This window comes from Salvelinus fontinalis, unplaced genomic scaffold, assembly GCF_029448725.1.
Source record: "Salvelinus fontinalis isolate EN_2023a unplaced genomic scaffold, ASM2944872v1 scaffold_0746, whole genome shotgun sequence".
Taxonomy (NCBI): Eukaryota; Metazoa; Chordata; class Actinopteri; order Salmoniformes; family Salmonidae; genus Salvelinus; species Salvelinus fontinalis.
In genome coordinates this window covers 67,439-82,203 of record NW_026600955.1, presented here as the reverse complement: position 1 = coordinate 82,203, position 14,765 = coordinate 67,439, and the positions used below count along the sequence as shown (strand labels likewise).

At 42.7% G+C, this 14,765-nt stretch overlaps 1 pseudogene; it reads right to left on the bottom strand.

The window, feature by feature from the left end:
• Positions 1 to 710: 710 nt before the first annotated feature.
• Positions 711 to 14,544, bottom strand: LOC129847175 (fish-egg lectin-like; annotated as a pseudogene).
• Between the last annotated feature and the right edge of the window lie 221 nt (positions 14,545 to 14,765).

The window sequence follows — 14,765 nt, the reverse complement described above, 5'->3', positions numbered from 1 at the left end:
AGTCTTATTAAGAATTCATGAAAAAATGGTGGTCTTTGTAACAGCTAAGCTTTAAGTCTTACATTTCACCCCACCACCAGTGATTTTGGTGACTAAATTAGACTTGATATACTTGACAAGATAAAATGCTTTTAAAGATTAGAATCAAAGATTAGTGGGGCCTCCTGAGTGGCACAGCAGTCTAAGGCACGGCATTGCAGTGCTTGTGGTGTCACTACAGACCCGGGTTTGATCCCAGGCTGTGTCATAGCCGGCCGTTACCGGGAGTCCCAAAGGGCGGCGCACAAATGGCCCAGTATTGTGTATCGTTTGGCTGGGGGGGCTTTACTTGGCTCATCGCACTCTAGCGACTCCTTATGGCGGGCCAGGCTCCTGCAGGCTGACTTCAGTCGTCAGTTGAACAGTGTTTCCTCCAACACATTGGTGCCTCTGGCTTCCTGGTTAAACGTGCGAGTGTAATGGAGTGTGGTTTGGCGGGTCATGTTTTGGAGGACGCATGACTAGACCTTCGCCTCTCCCATTGGGGAGTTGCAGCGATGAGATTGGATTGCAATTGGGCATCACAAAAAGGGGGTAAAATAATAATAAAACTTTTAAAAGAATGAAAGATTAGCATTGCAACTGAGTTTGTCATTCTCATCTATGGCTCAGACCACCTGGGTCTGCCCTGAACACAACTCCCAGATTGTAGCTTTAAGTAGCAATCTTACCTGTTAAGGACCTGGCCTGCCTTGTTGACCCCGAAGACACTGCCATCAGTTGCCAACTCAATCAAGGAAAGGCTGCCGGAAACAAGCTTTGTTTTGGTAGGTTTTTGGGTTCTCATCCTGGAAACAAACACGTCAATCAGGGTTTTGGAAGCAAAGTCATTGGTGAGTAGCACAATTTCTACTCTAACCTTAACTATTACAATAAACAGTTTTAATATAATTTGTGTCCATGGGGCAGACGAGCTAGTCCTCATGAAGCCAAGCGTGGCATCACTTCTCAGGCAGAATGGTACAGCTGCCTTGTTGACCCCCACAGTAAACGGGTTACCCCCCACATCAGACTGCTTCAGACTGCCTGAGGAACACAAAGACAGAGAGCATCTGCCAAATTACTCACACTGACATATTGTTATGATTAGAAAACATTAAATCATTTTGCTCTAGAACAACTAGGAAAAAGTGACACCAGGAAAGCAAAAAAATCACACCTATACAATATCTACCCTATGAAAATAACTACAGTTATAAAGCAATGCTCTTCATTTACCAGCAGTTCGCACCCAGTTACCGGCCACCCAGTTACCGGCCACCAACTTGAGGACAGTATGTTGTGCTGATGTCCCAGATCCCTGCTCATCCTACAGTGATATGCTTCAGGGAACCACCCAGGTAATACCAGCAGGTTAGCGTTTTTCGTCATGAATCTTGTTCTGGAGAAGTTCTGCAGTGGTCACTAGTTTGCGCAGCCACAACGTAATACAATCTCATTTTAAATCTAACCTTAACCCAAACTCAACCCCACTGCTAATCCTAATTCCTAACCCTAACCTTAAATTAAGACCGAAAATCACTTTTTTTTCTTGAATTTGTACAATATAGCCAATTCTTTCTTTGCAGCTGGCCTATCTAGCTGAAATCGCTTAGTTCTGCCTCCAGGGCAAAGTTCATGACAATAAACGTCAACCTGCATAATACCATGAAAGCTCCCTCAGAAAGAAGGACTGCACATGTATGGTCATTGCAACCACTTGGCCCAGTCCTGCATCAATCTGTACCACATTATAGAGATTGGCTACCCCCCTTACAGGTGAATAGTGTGGGGAAACCAAAGGCATGTTAGTAGAGCACACAGAGAAAAAGGAGGCTTGTATTATGAAGTGAATTGAAGCACTGATGAGTGGCTGCCAGGAGACAGAGGACCAGTAGGACGGCTGCAGTGGTTCTCGTATTATCTCTGTAGATCTACAGTATAAGTCTGGTAGCAGTCAGGTTGAATACATACTTTGTCCCCATATATATTGTAGCCCAGCACACAGATTTCAATCCATATGAAGGAGCATCCCACAACCTGTTGAATGGGTGGTTCACGGAAGAACCCTCCTAACCAATTAGTGGTACATCCTGGAAATGTGTCCGATATGTGATTAAACCAGTTCCACTGCTTTAGAGGTGGACAAATATCTGGATAGTTTTTTCCTCTCAACTACCTCTCAATGAACATGCAGAGAATGTTTTACTAAGGAGGGAGGGGATTTCAACATGCAGTGATAGGTGTGACAGTCTAGGTGAACAGGCTGTGGCTCGGGTGACTGGAGTCCTTGACGATCTTTCGGGCCTTCCTCAGACACCAGCTGGAGTATGTCCTGGAGGGAAGGGAGCTCACCCCCAGTGATGTATTAGGCATTCCAAACCACACTCTGTAGAGCCTTGCGGTTGAGGGCAGTGCAGTTGCTGTGCAGTGATGCAGCCAGACAATATTGATTTCTGGAGGTCATAGCTGCTCTTCTGTATCCATCCATATCCCCAGACCCCAGACACCAGGAATTAAAAGCAGTTTTGCATTTTTATTTATTGTTTGTAATTTTTACTTTTTCTCCCCATTTTCGTGATTACGATCTTGTGGAGGTACAGCAGGGTTGGAGGCCCAAGGTTGATGTTGACGGTGTTGACGCGATGTGATTTCTGCCCAGTGCTCTGAATGTCAGAGCGAACCCCAGGCTGTAGTGATAATTGTATATATGATAACCGATGAGAATTCTCTCCGGAGGTAGTCGTCAGGTATTCCAGATCAGGTGAGCAAAATGTCGAAAGAGTTTCTACATTACAGTAGTCACACCAAGAATTGTTGATCATGAAGCATACCCTTTCTCGTTTGTTCTTTCCTGACAAATACTTTGACCTGTCCATCCGTTGAATGAAAAACCCAGCAGGCTGGATAGCCATGTTCAGCACCGATGGGGAGAGCCAAGTTTCCGTGAAGCATAGTACCATACAGTCTCTCTTGTCCCATTGGTAGGAAATCCCTGCCCTGAGCTCATCCACTCTTATAGTCCAGATAATGAACATTAGCTAGTAAAATACTAGGAAGGTTGGGCGATTAGCCCTTCTCAGCCTTACTAGAACGCTGGTTCTCCTTCCATTTCTCTGGCGGCACCTTTTGGGTAAGGCGCCAGGTATGAGTGGGACTGCTTCTGGGAATCCAAATAAGGGTCCGGGGCCCAGATTTACAAACCACTTAAAAAGCGTGTTCATAAGATTGTTTCTAAATGCAACTCCTAACATTTCTTATGAATTCATGATTTTCTAATGAACCTCTTAACTACCTTCTTAAGATCATTGTCACGAGGCAACTGAGCTAGCTAGCCATCTAGCTAGCAAGGTGAATCATGTAAGCATATTTCTTACTGAGATTACTGGTCTAAAATGTTATTGGATTTAAGACAATCAATACTGAATCTTTCAGGCGAAGTTTGTGAGTGAATTAGACATGCTCTATTGCTTTCGTTAGCCTATTTTCTCACTTCCATGAGTTTAAGACGAAGGTTTAGCAGTATTGGAATTAAGAATATTTTCAAGAAGAAATCCAATAACTTTATTTTCAAGATTCTGATTTCTTCTTAACTATTTTCTTAGGAAGAAACATAGGAAGAAACGTAAGAACATTTTCAAGAACTTTTGGGGAATAGCAACTTTTTTAGTATGTTTCTTTTTCAGCATGAGGTTAAGGGAAAAGGGCACATAAGTAAGAAAAGTCTTCTTAAGAAGACTTTGTGAATCCGGGCCCAGGTCCGGAAAGTCCAATTTGAGATTCAACAATATGTCTTATTTCATAACTGACAGCAGTTTGGTCCTTAAACATTTACAACAAAGATATACTGTACATTGACATACTAAAATAAAGTGACAATTTGTTATAGTAGGTCCTATATAATGTTTACACTGTACCAGATTAAGTTTACATCTCTTTTATACAACTACCAACCCTCTCCCCCCTCATTTGAGGACAAATGTATTTTCATAAAAAAAAGTTTAACACTTATCTTTTGTCCCTCTCTCCCTCCTTGTTTCACTGTGTTTCTTCCCTCCCTGGAAAAGTCTGGAAAAGTCATACCAATTGTAAAGAATAGTTTCATCATAATGTTAAAACCAAAGTTTTTCAGCGTTGCCTTGGAGGAAATAAACACACAATTTGTTTCAAGCTGAATGCTTTATTTGTGGAAAATCATGATCTAATATTATAGATGATGAGCTATGACAAGGATTGTATTCACAAAAAATTGCTAAACCAATTTGCATTGTGAGCAACATGACGGTTCCCAAGTTTTGACACTGTGATAATATCCTCTTGGAGGCTCTATTGATGACATGGTGTGAATCAGGCAGTGTTAGACACCACCATGCTCTCTCTCATATGTGGTGCAAGGAATTACAGCACCAGTGTCCAAATTGGTTATAAAAGATAATACCCAAGTATGATTGTATCTACACGTGAATATTGTCACCTTTACTGAGGAAGTTAATCAAGATCAATGATCAAGAAAATACACTTTTATTATTGTTACGTTCGTCGTATACATAATGAGTGGACCAAGGCGCAGCGTGAGTAGAGTTCCACATATTTATTAAAGTGAACCTTCAACAAATAAAGAGTAAACTAACGTGCAGTTCATAGCGCACATAGCACTAAACCAAAACTAAACAATATCCCACAAACCCAGTTGGGAAAATTGCACCATAGAGAACCCCAAGGGCTCTCTATGGTCAGGGTGGGACTGGACGCCGTGCCTGGACTGAGCACCGGCGCATAGGAAGGCTCCGGCCATGGAGCGGGACTGGACGCCGTGCCAGGACTGGGCACCGGCGCAGAGGAAAGCTCCGGCCATGGAGCGGGACTGGACGCCGTGCCAGGACTGGGCACCGGCGCAGAGGAAAGCTCCGGCCACGGAGCGGGACTGGACGCCGTGCCTGGACTGGGCACTGGTGCAGAAGAAGGCTCCGGCCATGGCACGGCGCAGGAAGCTCCGGGCCGTTGACCGTCACTGGAAGCTCCGGGCTGTTGACCGTCACTGGAAGCTCCGGGCCGTTGACCGTCACTGGAGTCTCCGGGCCGTTGACAGTCGCTGGAGTCTCCGGACTGTGGACCGTCGCTGGAGTCTTCGGACCGTGGACCTCCTCCTCCGGACTGTACACACGCACTGGTGGACGAGTGCGGGGATCCGGCACAGGTCCTACCGGGCTGGGGAGGTCCACTGGAGGACTAGTGCGTGGAGCCGGCACAGGTGGCACCGGACTGATGACACGCTCTTCAGGGCGAGTGCGGGGAGCTGGCACAGGACGTACCGGGCTGGGGAGGCGCACTGGAGGCCTGGTGCGTGGAGCCGGCATAGATTGCACCGGACTGATGACACGTTCCTCAAAACGCCTGCGCTGCAGCATACTCCTAGCCAACATCTCTCTCCGATATTCTTCCTAAACTGCCTACTCCCAGACGGTCTCTGGCTCTCTCCACGGCTCGGACCGACCACCCCTTGTACCCCCCCCCCCCCCCCCCCCCAAAAAGAATCTTGAGGTTTCTCTGGCCGCGGACCCCGGCGGCGTCGCACTCGTCCTATACTCCTTGGTGACTCGCATCCACTCATTATTACCTCCCATGTCCAGCTCTTCTTTACCTCCATGGCATGCTGCTTGGTCCTGTAGCGGTGGCATATTCTGTCACGTTCGTCGTATACATAATGAGCGGACTAAGGCGCAGCGTGAGTAGAGTTCCACATATTTATTAAAGTGAACCTTCAACAAAAAATAAACTAACGTGCAGTTCATAGCGCACATAGCACTAAACCAAAACAATATCCCACAAACACAGGTGGGAAAAGGACCACACTAAGTATGATCCCCAATTAGAGGCAACAATCATCAGCTGCCTCCAATTGGGAACCATACTCACACCAACATAGAAATTCAAGACTAGAACACCCCCTAGTCACACTGACCTATTGCACCATAGAGAAACCCAAGGGCTCTCTATGGTCAGGGCGTGACAATTATGCTGGTGTCAATTTTGTGAGAGTAAACATGTATTATTTTTCAATAAAATCTCTGAACTATTGTAGTGGAAATTCACCACCATGTCGTGGAAATTACCACCGGGAACACTCGAAGTCAATCTTAAATGAATCATCCTTTCTGATCAGCGTGCTGGAGAGGTTCCAACCAACTCAATGCACCATAGTACACGTGTCAATCAGGAACTCTGCTGGGGCATGTCCCAGCTCAATGCACCATAGTACACGTGTCAATCAGGAACTCTGCTGGGGCATGTCCCAGCTCAATGCACCATAGTACACGTGTCAATCAGGAGCTCTGCTGGGGCAGTCCCAGCTCAATGCACCATAGTACACGTGTCAATCAGGAACTCTGCTGGGGCAGTCCCAGCTCAATGCACCATAGTACACGTGTCAATCAGGAACTCTGCTGGGGCAGTCCCAGCTCAATGCACCATAGTACACGTGTCAATCAGGAGCTCTGCTGGTGCAGTCCCAGCTCAATGCACCATAGTACACGTGTCAATCAGGAGCTCTGCTGGGGCAGTCCCAGCTCAATGCACCATAGTACACGTGTCAATCAGGAGCTCTGCTGGGGCAGTCCCAGCAGTTGTCTTATATGTGACTATACACAGACAAGTTATATTTGCATGATTTAGCATAATTAATCAATCATTACCATTTTGTTTCATTCATGTGACCGACCAATACTGGTTCATACCATGTGACAGACCAACACCTCATCCTTCTCGCTAAACTGAGACCTTGAAAATTAGATCTTTCAAATCAAATTATGTTGGTCACATACACATGGTTAGCAGATTTTATTGCGAGTGTAGCGAAATTTCTTCTCAAAACAAAGGTCTGGGCGTTCGGCTAAATAGCAGATACTGATAGTGAGAATTCGTTTAGTCAGTCACTTGCGTTAGCACAGAAATTAGTTATTAGAAAAGCACAAACATAAAAAAATTCCAGCACACCATTAACAGGAAAGGCATAGTTCCAGAAATACATTTTAGAAAGAAAGATTCTCACAAACAAAACGTCTGGACACTGTAATAGCATGTGAGCTCTCTAATTTCAAGTGACCAATGGCTGGCCAACTTGAGACTCAAAAGATAAACCTGACTTTGCAAGATATATCTTAGATCAGCATAAAAAGACTAGCATTACAACCCCTCAGACAGCTGTACATGAGAGCATTACAACCCCTCAGCCAGCTGTACATGAGAGGATTACAACCCCTCAGACAGCTGTACATGAGAGCATTACAACCCCTCAGACAGCTGTACATGAGAGGATTACAACCCCTCAGACAGCTGTACATGAGAGGATTACAACCCTTCAGACAGCTGTACATGAGAGGATTACAACCCCTCAGACAGCTGTACATGAGAGGATTACAACCCCTCAGACAGCTGTACATGAGAGCATTACAACCCCTCAGACAGCTGTACATGAGAGGATTACAACCCTTCAGACAGCTGTACATGAGAGTATTACAACCCCTCAGACAGCTGTACATGAGAGCATTACAACCCCTCAGACAGCTGTACATGAGAGGATTACAACCCTTCAGACAGCTGTACATGAGAGGATTACAACCCCTCAGACAGCTGTACATGAGAGGATTACAACCCCTCAGACAGCTGTACATGAGAGGATTACAACCCTTCAGACAGCTGTACATGAGAGCATTACAACCCCTCAGACAGCTGTACATGAGAGGATTACAACCCTTCAGACAGCTGTACATGAGAGGATTACAACCCTTCAGACAGCTGTACATGAGAGGATTACAACCCTTCAGACAGCTGTACATGAGAGGATTACAACCCCTCAGACAGCTGTACATGAGAGCATTACAACCCCTCAGACAGCTGTACATGAGAGTATTACAACCCCTCAGACAGCTGTACATGAGAGCATTACAACCCCTCAGACAGCTGTACATGAGAGCATTACAACCCCTCAGACAGCTGTACATGAGAGGATTACAACCCCTCAGACAGCTGTACATGAGAGGATTACACCCCCTCAGACAGCTGTACATGAGAGTATTACAACCCCTCAGACAGCTGTACATGAGAGTATTACAACCCTTCAGACAGCTGTACATGAGAGGATTACAACCCTTCAGACAGCTGTACATGAGAGTATTACAACCCTTCAGACAGCTGTACATGAGAGTATTACAACCCTTCAGACAGCTGTACATGAGAGCATTACAACCCCTCAGACAGCTGTACATGAGAGTATTACAACCCCTCAGACAGCTGTACATGAGAGTATTACAACCCCTCAGACAGCTGTACATGAGAGCATTACAACCCCTCAGACAGCTGTACATGAGAGTATTACAACCCCTCAGACAGCTGTACATGAGAGTATTACACCCCCTCAGACAGCTGTACATGAGAGTATTACAACCCCTCAGACAGCTGTACATGAGAGTATTACAACTCCTCAGACAGCTGTACATGAGAGCATTACAACCCCTCAGACAGCTGTAAATGAGAGGATAATGTTTTGTCATTTGTTGTTCCTGTTTGTTTGCTTTTCGAGCACTGAGATTCTATTTTCTAATGTAAAGCGATATATAAATTAAATCAATTATTATTTATTACTATTGTGTGCACTGCATGGTGAAACCGGACTAGGAGATGACCCAAAGATGGCCCAAGTCTTAGGTCATGTGCTTGTGGTGGCTAATTTCTTTACTATCAAATGAGGAGACAAACTTATCACACAAGTCAGAGTTATACTTAAACTAAATCTTTATTCACTTATTAATAAGGGAGCAGGTCAATACAACACACACATATAAAGTGAGTCGATTTAAGTGCTCTATGATAATGATGGCTGGTCGATGAATCACCCTCAAAGGGTCACAAGGTTAAGATTTGTGATTTGTATGAAAGATACTTATAATTCACAGCAGACAGTATATGCTGTAAAAACAGTTATCTTTGTGTAGAGACCAGGGTCTGTCCCCGAGCCATCTCTCCCTGGTACCATGTAGAACAGAAACATTAACTCATGCTCTGGAATGCGGTCTCTTTAGGTTTTATCACCCAAAAGACATCGTAAATCTCCTGTCAGTGTTATCTCCCAGAGGCCCATCCTCAGTAGAACACACACACAACAGTTATAAGAATCCTCTATTCTGATGCATAAAACAACTATTTGATGATTTAAAAGAATTATAACATAATCTTGCAATTTTGTTCTCACATGCTTCATGTGCATGCACACCGAGACATGGCTCCATCCAGTGCCCTCTGGTTTACTGGCTGTGATGCCGTCTGTGTGTTGAAGAAAGGGGTGAGGTTTGTGTTTAAAGGAGATCCTAAATGTTAGGGAGACTGTCAAATTTACACGGTAAAAAAATAGGTAGTTTCAACTAATTATTATTAACCTTTTACGGGGGCAGCCCGACACCGGTACACTTATGACAACATCCAGCTCAAAGTGCAGGGCGCGAAATTCAAAATCAATTTTTTTTTAAATATTTAACTTTCACACATTAACAAGTCCAAGACACCAGATGAAAGGTGCACATCTTGTGAATCAAGCCAATATGTCCGATTTTTAAAATGTTTTACAGGGAAGACAAAATATGTAAATCTATTAGCTAACCACGTTAGCAAAAGGCACCACTTTTCTAACTCCATCAGTTTCTTACTCCATCAGGTGCTATCACAAATTCGAACCAAATAAAGATATAAATAGCCACTAACCAAGAAACAAATTCATCAGATGACAGTCTGATAACATATTTATTGTATAGCATATGTTTTGTTTGAAAAATTTGCATATTTCATGTATAAACCAAAGTTTACATTTCAGCTACAATCTGAAATTGCACCGAAAGCAGCCATAATATTTACAGACACCAACGTCAAATAGCTAATTACTCATCATAAAACATTTCTGAAAAATACATAGTCTGCAGCAATTGAAAGACAGGCATCTTGTGATTCCAAACAATATTTCCGATTTATTAAATGTTTTACAGCGAAAACAAAATGTATCGCTATATTAGCGTAGCTACAATAGACAAACACAATTGGGCGCCCACGGCCAGTTCACATGCACGACAGATATATGAAATAACATCATAAAATGGGTCTTACTTTTGCTGATCTTTCATCAGAATGTTGAAGAAGGTGTCCTCTGTCCAGATGAGTCGTTGTTTCGATTCAGAATGGCAAATTTCCCTCTTCAATTAGCATTGGCACTAGTGGCATAAATTTCTCCAACGTAAACACAGTCAGAGGACGGAACACGGCAAAACTCCCGAATAAAGTTTCAATAATCTGATTAAACTATATTGAAAATACATACATTACGATGATATGGTCACATGTATCAAAAAAAAATTGAGCCGGAGATGTTAGCCGTTCGTTACGAAGGCAAAACAGAAGTCAATCCCACTTCCTTCAGAGTACCGGAAGTGGACGGTCATGTCAAAGAAATAGTTTTTTTCCCACCACAGAACAAGATGAGCACAAAAATTTCTTCTCTGACATCCTCTTTACACCAATAGGAAGGCGTATAGAGTCTAAGTAGACTCCTAAGTGTCAAGACCATGTATAGGCATCAAGTTGAAAAGAGCATCGATTTCTGACATTTCACTTCCTGGTCAGGAAAAGTGCTGCAGAAGGACTTCTGTTTCACTCAGAGAAATAATTCCAACTGTTTTAGAAACTAGAAAGTGTTTTCTATCCAAAAAGAATAATAATATTCATATTGTACGAGCAAGATTTGAGTAGGAGGCCGTTTGAAATGGGCACGATTTCACTGGCTACTCAACACTTTGCCTTGCAGCCATAATTAAGTAAGGCTTTTTTTAGTTTACTCAACTTTTCAGGTAAAGTGTTAGCAGAACTTAATGTTTAGTTGGCCCAAAATTGTGTTTGCTCAACTTGTCTATGTTTGTTCAACTATTATTTGGGCATCTAACAAAGAAAGTATGTGCAACTCGGTACACAAACACACACAAAGTGCTTTTACATCAATGTTTTCAACTTCAAATATGAGTTCAAATATATCTGACGTACATGATTACATTGTTCATGTTTATTTATTCAGTAATTGTTATTCAACATGTCCTTACCTGGGATTTGAACTCACAACCTTTGGGTTCATGGCATTCCGATCATCCTGCTGCGCCCCCATGTTGTGTGTTTGTAAAAAGTTATTGTTTTCCTACCTTGTCAGAACATTCAGGTGAATTGTTTGGACGTTGGGGTCCTGAAAAGGCAGGAAAACACGTACACATGTACGCACGCACACAATATATGAGATATGTTAATATAATATATGTTAATAGGTGTTAGTCAAGGCATAAAGGTGAATGTGGTCACACTTTATTTAGACACTATTACCATCTGTAGATCATCTATATTGAACTATCTGTTGATAAATGCTTGTTAAGGTTACAGTTAGTGTCAGCGTTAGGATAAGGGTTAGGTTTAGGGTTAGGCTAAGGGTTAAGTTTAGGTTCAGGGTTGGGTAGTTGAAATGTTGTTGAGTTATTGAACATCTACTGAACATCTACTTGGGATTATCCAAGTAAAGTGTAAACAGGCACCACCACACTATCTTTCATACGCGGTGCAGTGAATTACAGCCCCAGAGTCCAATTGGTTATGAACGATAACACCCACTTTAGATTATCTCGGTCTCTAATAATAACAAACTACACAAGGGGAGGAAATCGTGTGTCCTTGAGATATCTTTAATCAAGGTCAAGAAAATACAGCTTATGTTGTTGACAAGCAGTGGTGAGGGAAGTAGTGCAAGAATCAAAACAAGAAATACCATGCAATGCTTCCCTATGAGAAACATTTGGAATTATTCCTGAATACGCTTGGAAAGTACAAACGTAAAAAATAAAGTAGAAATATTATTGGAGACACCCTGCAGTTTTGGAGATAGCATCGCATTTGCTAGCAAAGATTGCAAATAAATGTGGGGCAAAGACCATGAAGGATCTCGGCTGGCCTCTGGTGGAGGAATTGTCACATCAGCATGTAGAACAAGAATAATAATGCATTTGCTGCTTGCAATCTGGTTGATATCTATGTTGCCAAGGGGATTTAAAGATTGTGGCCACTAGATGACAGCAGTGTATGTGCACAGTTTTAGACTGATCCAATGAACCATTGTATTTATGTTCAAAATTGTGTATCAACACTGCCCAAATCTGCCTAATTTGTTTATTAATAACTTTTCAAGTTCAAAACTGTGCACTGTCCTCAAACAATAGCATGGTATTCTTTCACTGTAATAGCTACTGTGAAGTGGAAAGTTAGATTAACAAGAATGTAATATTTCTGCCAATATCAGATATGTCTATGTCCTGGGAAATGTTCTTGTTACTTACAACCTCATGCTAATCGCATTAGCCTACATTAGCTCAACCGTTTCGTGGGGGACCCACCGACCCTGAAGAAGTTTTAAAGTAATGATGGAATGTCGTTTCTCTTTGCTTATTTGAGCTCTTCTTGCCATAATATGGACTTGGTGTAAGAACTGAGGCTGATAATGAGAAGCAGGAATAGAGAGTGAACATTTAATTTTGCACAGACATGGAACAGGACAGGAACAGCGTCTGAACCTGGTAACACAATGACACACGACAATTAACGCAGAAGCGGGGAACAGAGCTGGGGAACAGACATGTATAGGGGAGTTAATAACACAGCTGATTGAGTCCAATGAATCGCTGTAGCGTGTGACGAGGGTAAGCAGGTGTGCATAATGGTGGTGGCAGGAGTGCGTAATGCTGTGAAGCCTGGCGGAAGGAGAGCGGGAGCAGACGTGACACTTGGTCTTTTACTAAATAGGGCTATCTTCTGTATACCACCTCTACCTTGTCACAACACAACTGATTGACTCAAACGCATTAAGAAGGAAAGAAATTCCACAAATTAACTTTGAACAAGGCACACCTGTTAATTGAAATGCATTCCAGGTGACTACCTCATGAAGCTGGTTGAGAGAATACCAAGAGTGTGCAAAGCTGTCATCAAGGCAAAGGGTGGCTACTTTGAAGAATCTCAAATATAAAATATATTTTGATTTATTGAACACTTTTTTTGGTTACTACATGATTCCATATGTGTTATATCATAGTTTTGATGTCTTCACTATTATTCCACAATCTAGAATATAACAAAAATAAAGAAAAACCCAATGAGTAGGTGTGCCCAAACTTTTGATTGGTAATCTATATATAAATAGTAAAGCACAAAAACGAATTAAGTAGTACTTTCAAGTATTCTTACACCACTGTAAGTCCCTGACACTACATTAATTAATAGGGAACCTGTTAATCAAACTATGCATCGGGGAACTAAAGGTTTACCAGTTCCTGCACACTGTAGAACTATAGTACTCTAGTCGTATTTAACTTTCTGAGTAAGAATATTCATAAAACAGATCGTTAACTGAATCTTTGCAGAGCTACCTGTGACCATGGAAAGCTTGCCATCAATGTGACTCCACCCCTTGTTTTGGCAGTCATTCTTGATTCAGCTGGAAAAACAGATTCAATCAGGGTTTTAGGACAATTTCAACAGTTATAATATTAAACAGTTATAAAATAACAGACTCTACTACTCCAGCTCTCACACTCTTTCCCAGATCTTATGCTCATTAAGAAGATATCATCATTCTTGTTGACCGCCCAGCACCCAAACGGTCCGCAACTAGAATACTTCACACTTCCTGGCAATCCGGTCCATGGAAGGGGTGAGCCTGGACTGTTGTAGCCAACTGTGGCACTACTTGTCAGACAGAATGAAGAATCTTTCATGTAGGCCCCCACAATAAACTGGTTGCCCCCAGCATCCACTTGCTTTAGACTGCCTGAAGACCACAAAGACAGACAGACAAGCAAACAAGAAGTGTGTATCTGTGAGTACTGCCAAATGACTTACAATGGCATTAAGTTAAACTTGTAAAACATTAATCATTTTTTTCAACACCCTGATGGTATCAGGAAAGCTAAGAAGCATGTGTCCTCTGGATAAATATTGAGTAATGCTCTCCACTTACCTGCAGCTTGCACCCAGTTACCGGCCACATACTTGTAGATTGAGTCTGCCTTGTTGATACTCCAGATCCCTGCTGGTCCTACAGTGATATGCTTCAGGGAACCAGGCAGGCGGATCCATTCATCACCTACCAGGTAGTAGGGGACTTGACTTGTGTCCGTAGCAACCACTTGCCCCAGTCCTGCATCGATCTGCATCAGATTCTTGACATCCACTACAGTCTGACAGTCCCAGGCTATGAAGACACCAGATCAAAGACACATCAGTAGAGTACAGCAGCAAAAAGGAGGATGAAATTATGGAGCCAACTTGATGATCAATTCCAAGTTTAATGTAGAGCTCCCTGTAAAATCATTTTTCAGATGATGGTAACTTACCATGACTGATGACCAGGAGACAAAGGACCAAAAGGACGGCTGCAGTGGCTCTCATGATGTCTCTGTTGATCTACAGTATAAATCTGGTTGCAGTTTGGTTGAACACATATTTTGTCCCCTCATATATACAGCCCTGCAAATAGCTTTCAACCCCCAAAAAATAATTATTAATGAGCTATCTATATTTGACAAACAGCCTGTTCCGTTAAAAAAGTTGACGGGAGGATATAACCCCACCCTCTCCCACACAAAGACACAATAATAATATAAAAGCCTTAAAACCTGTTATGG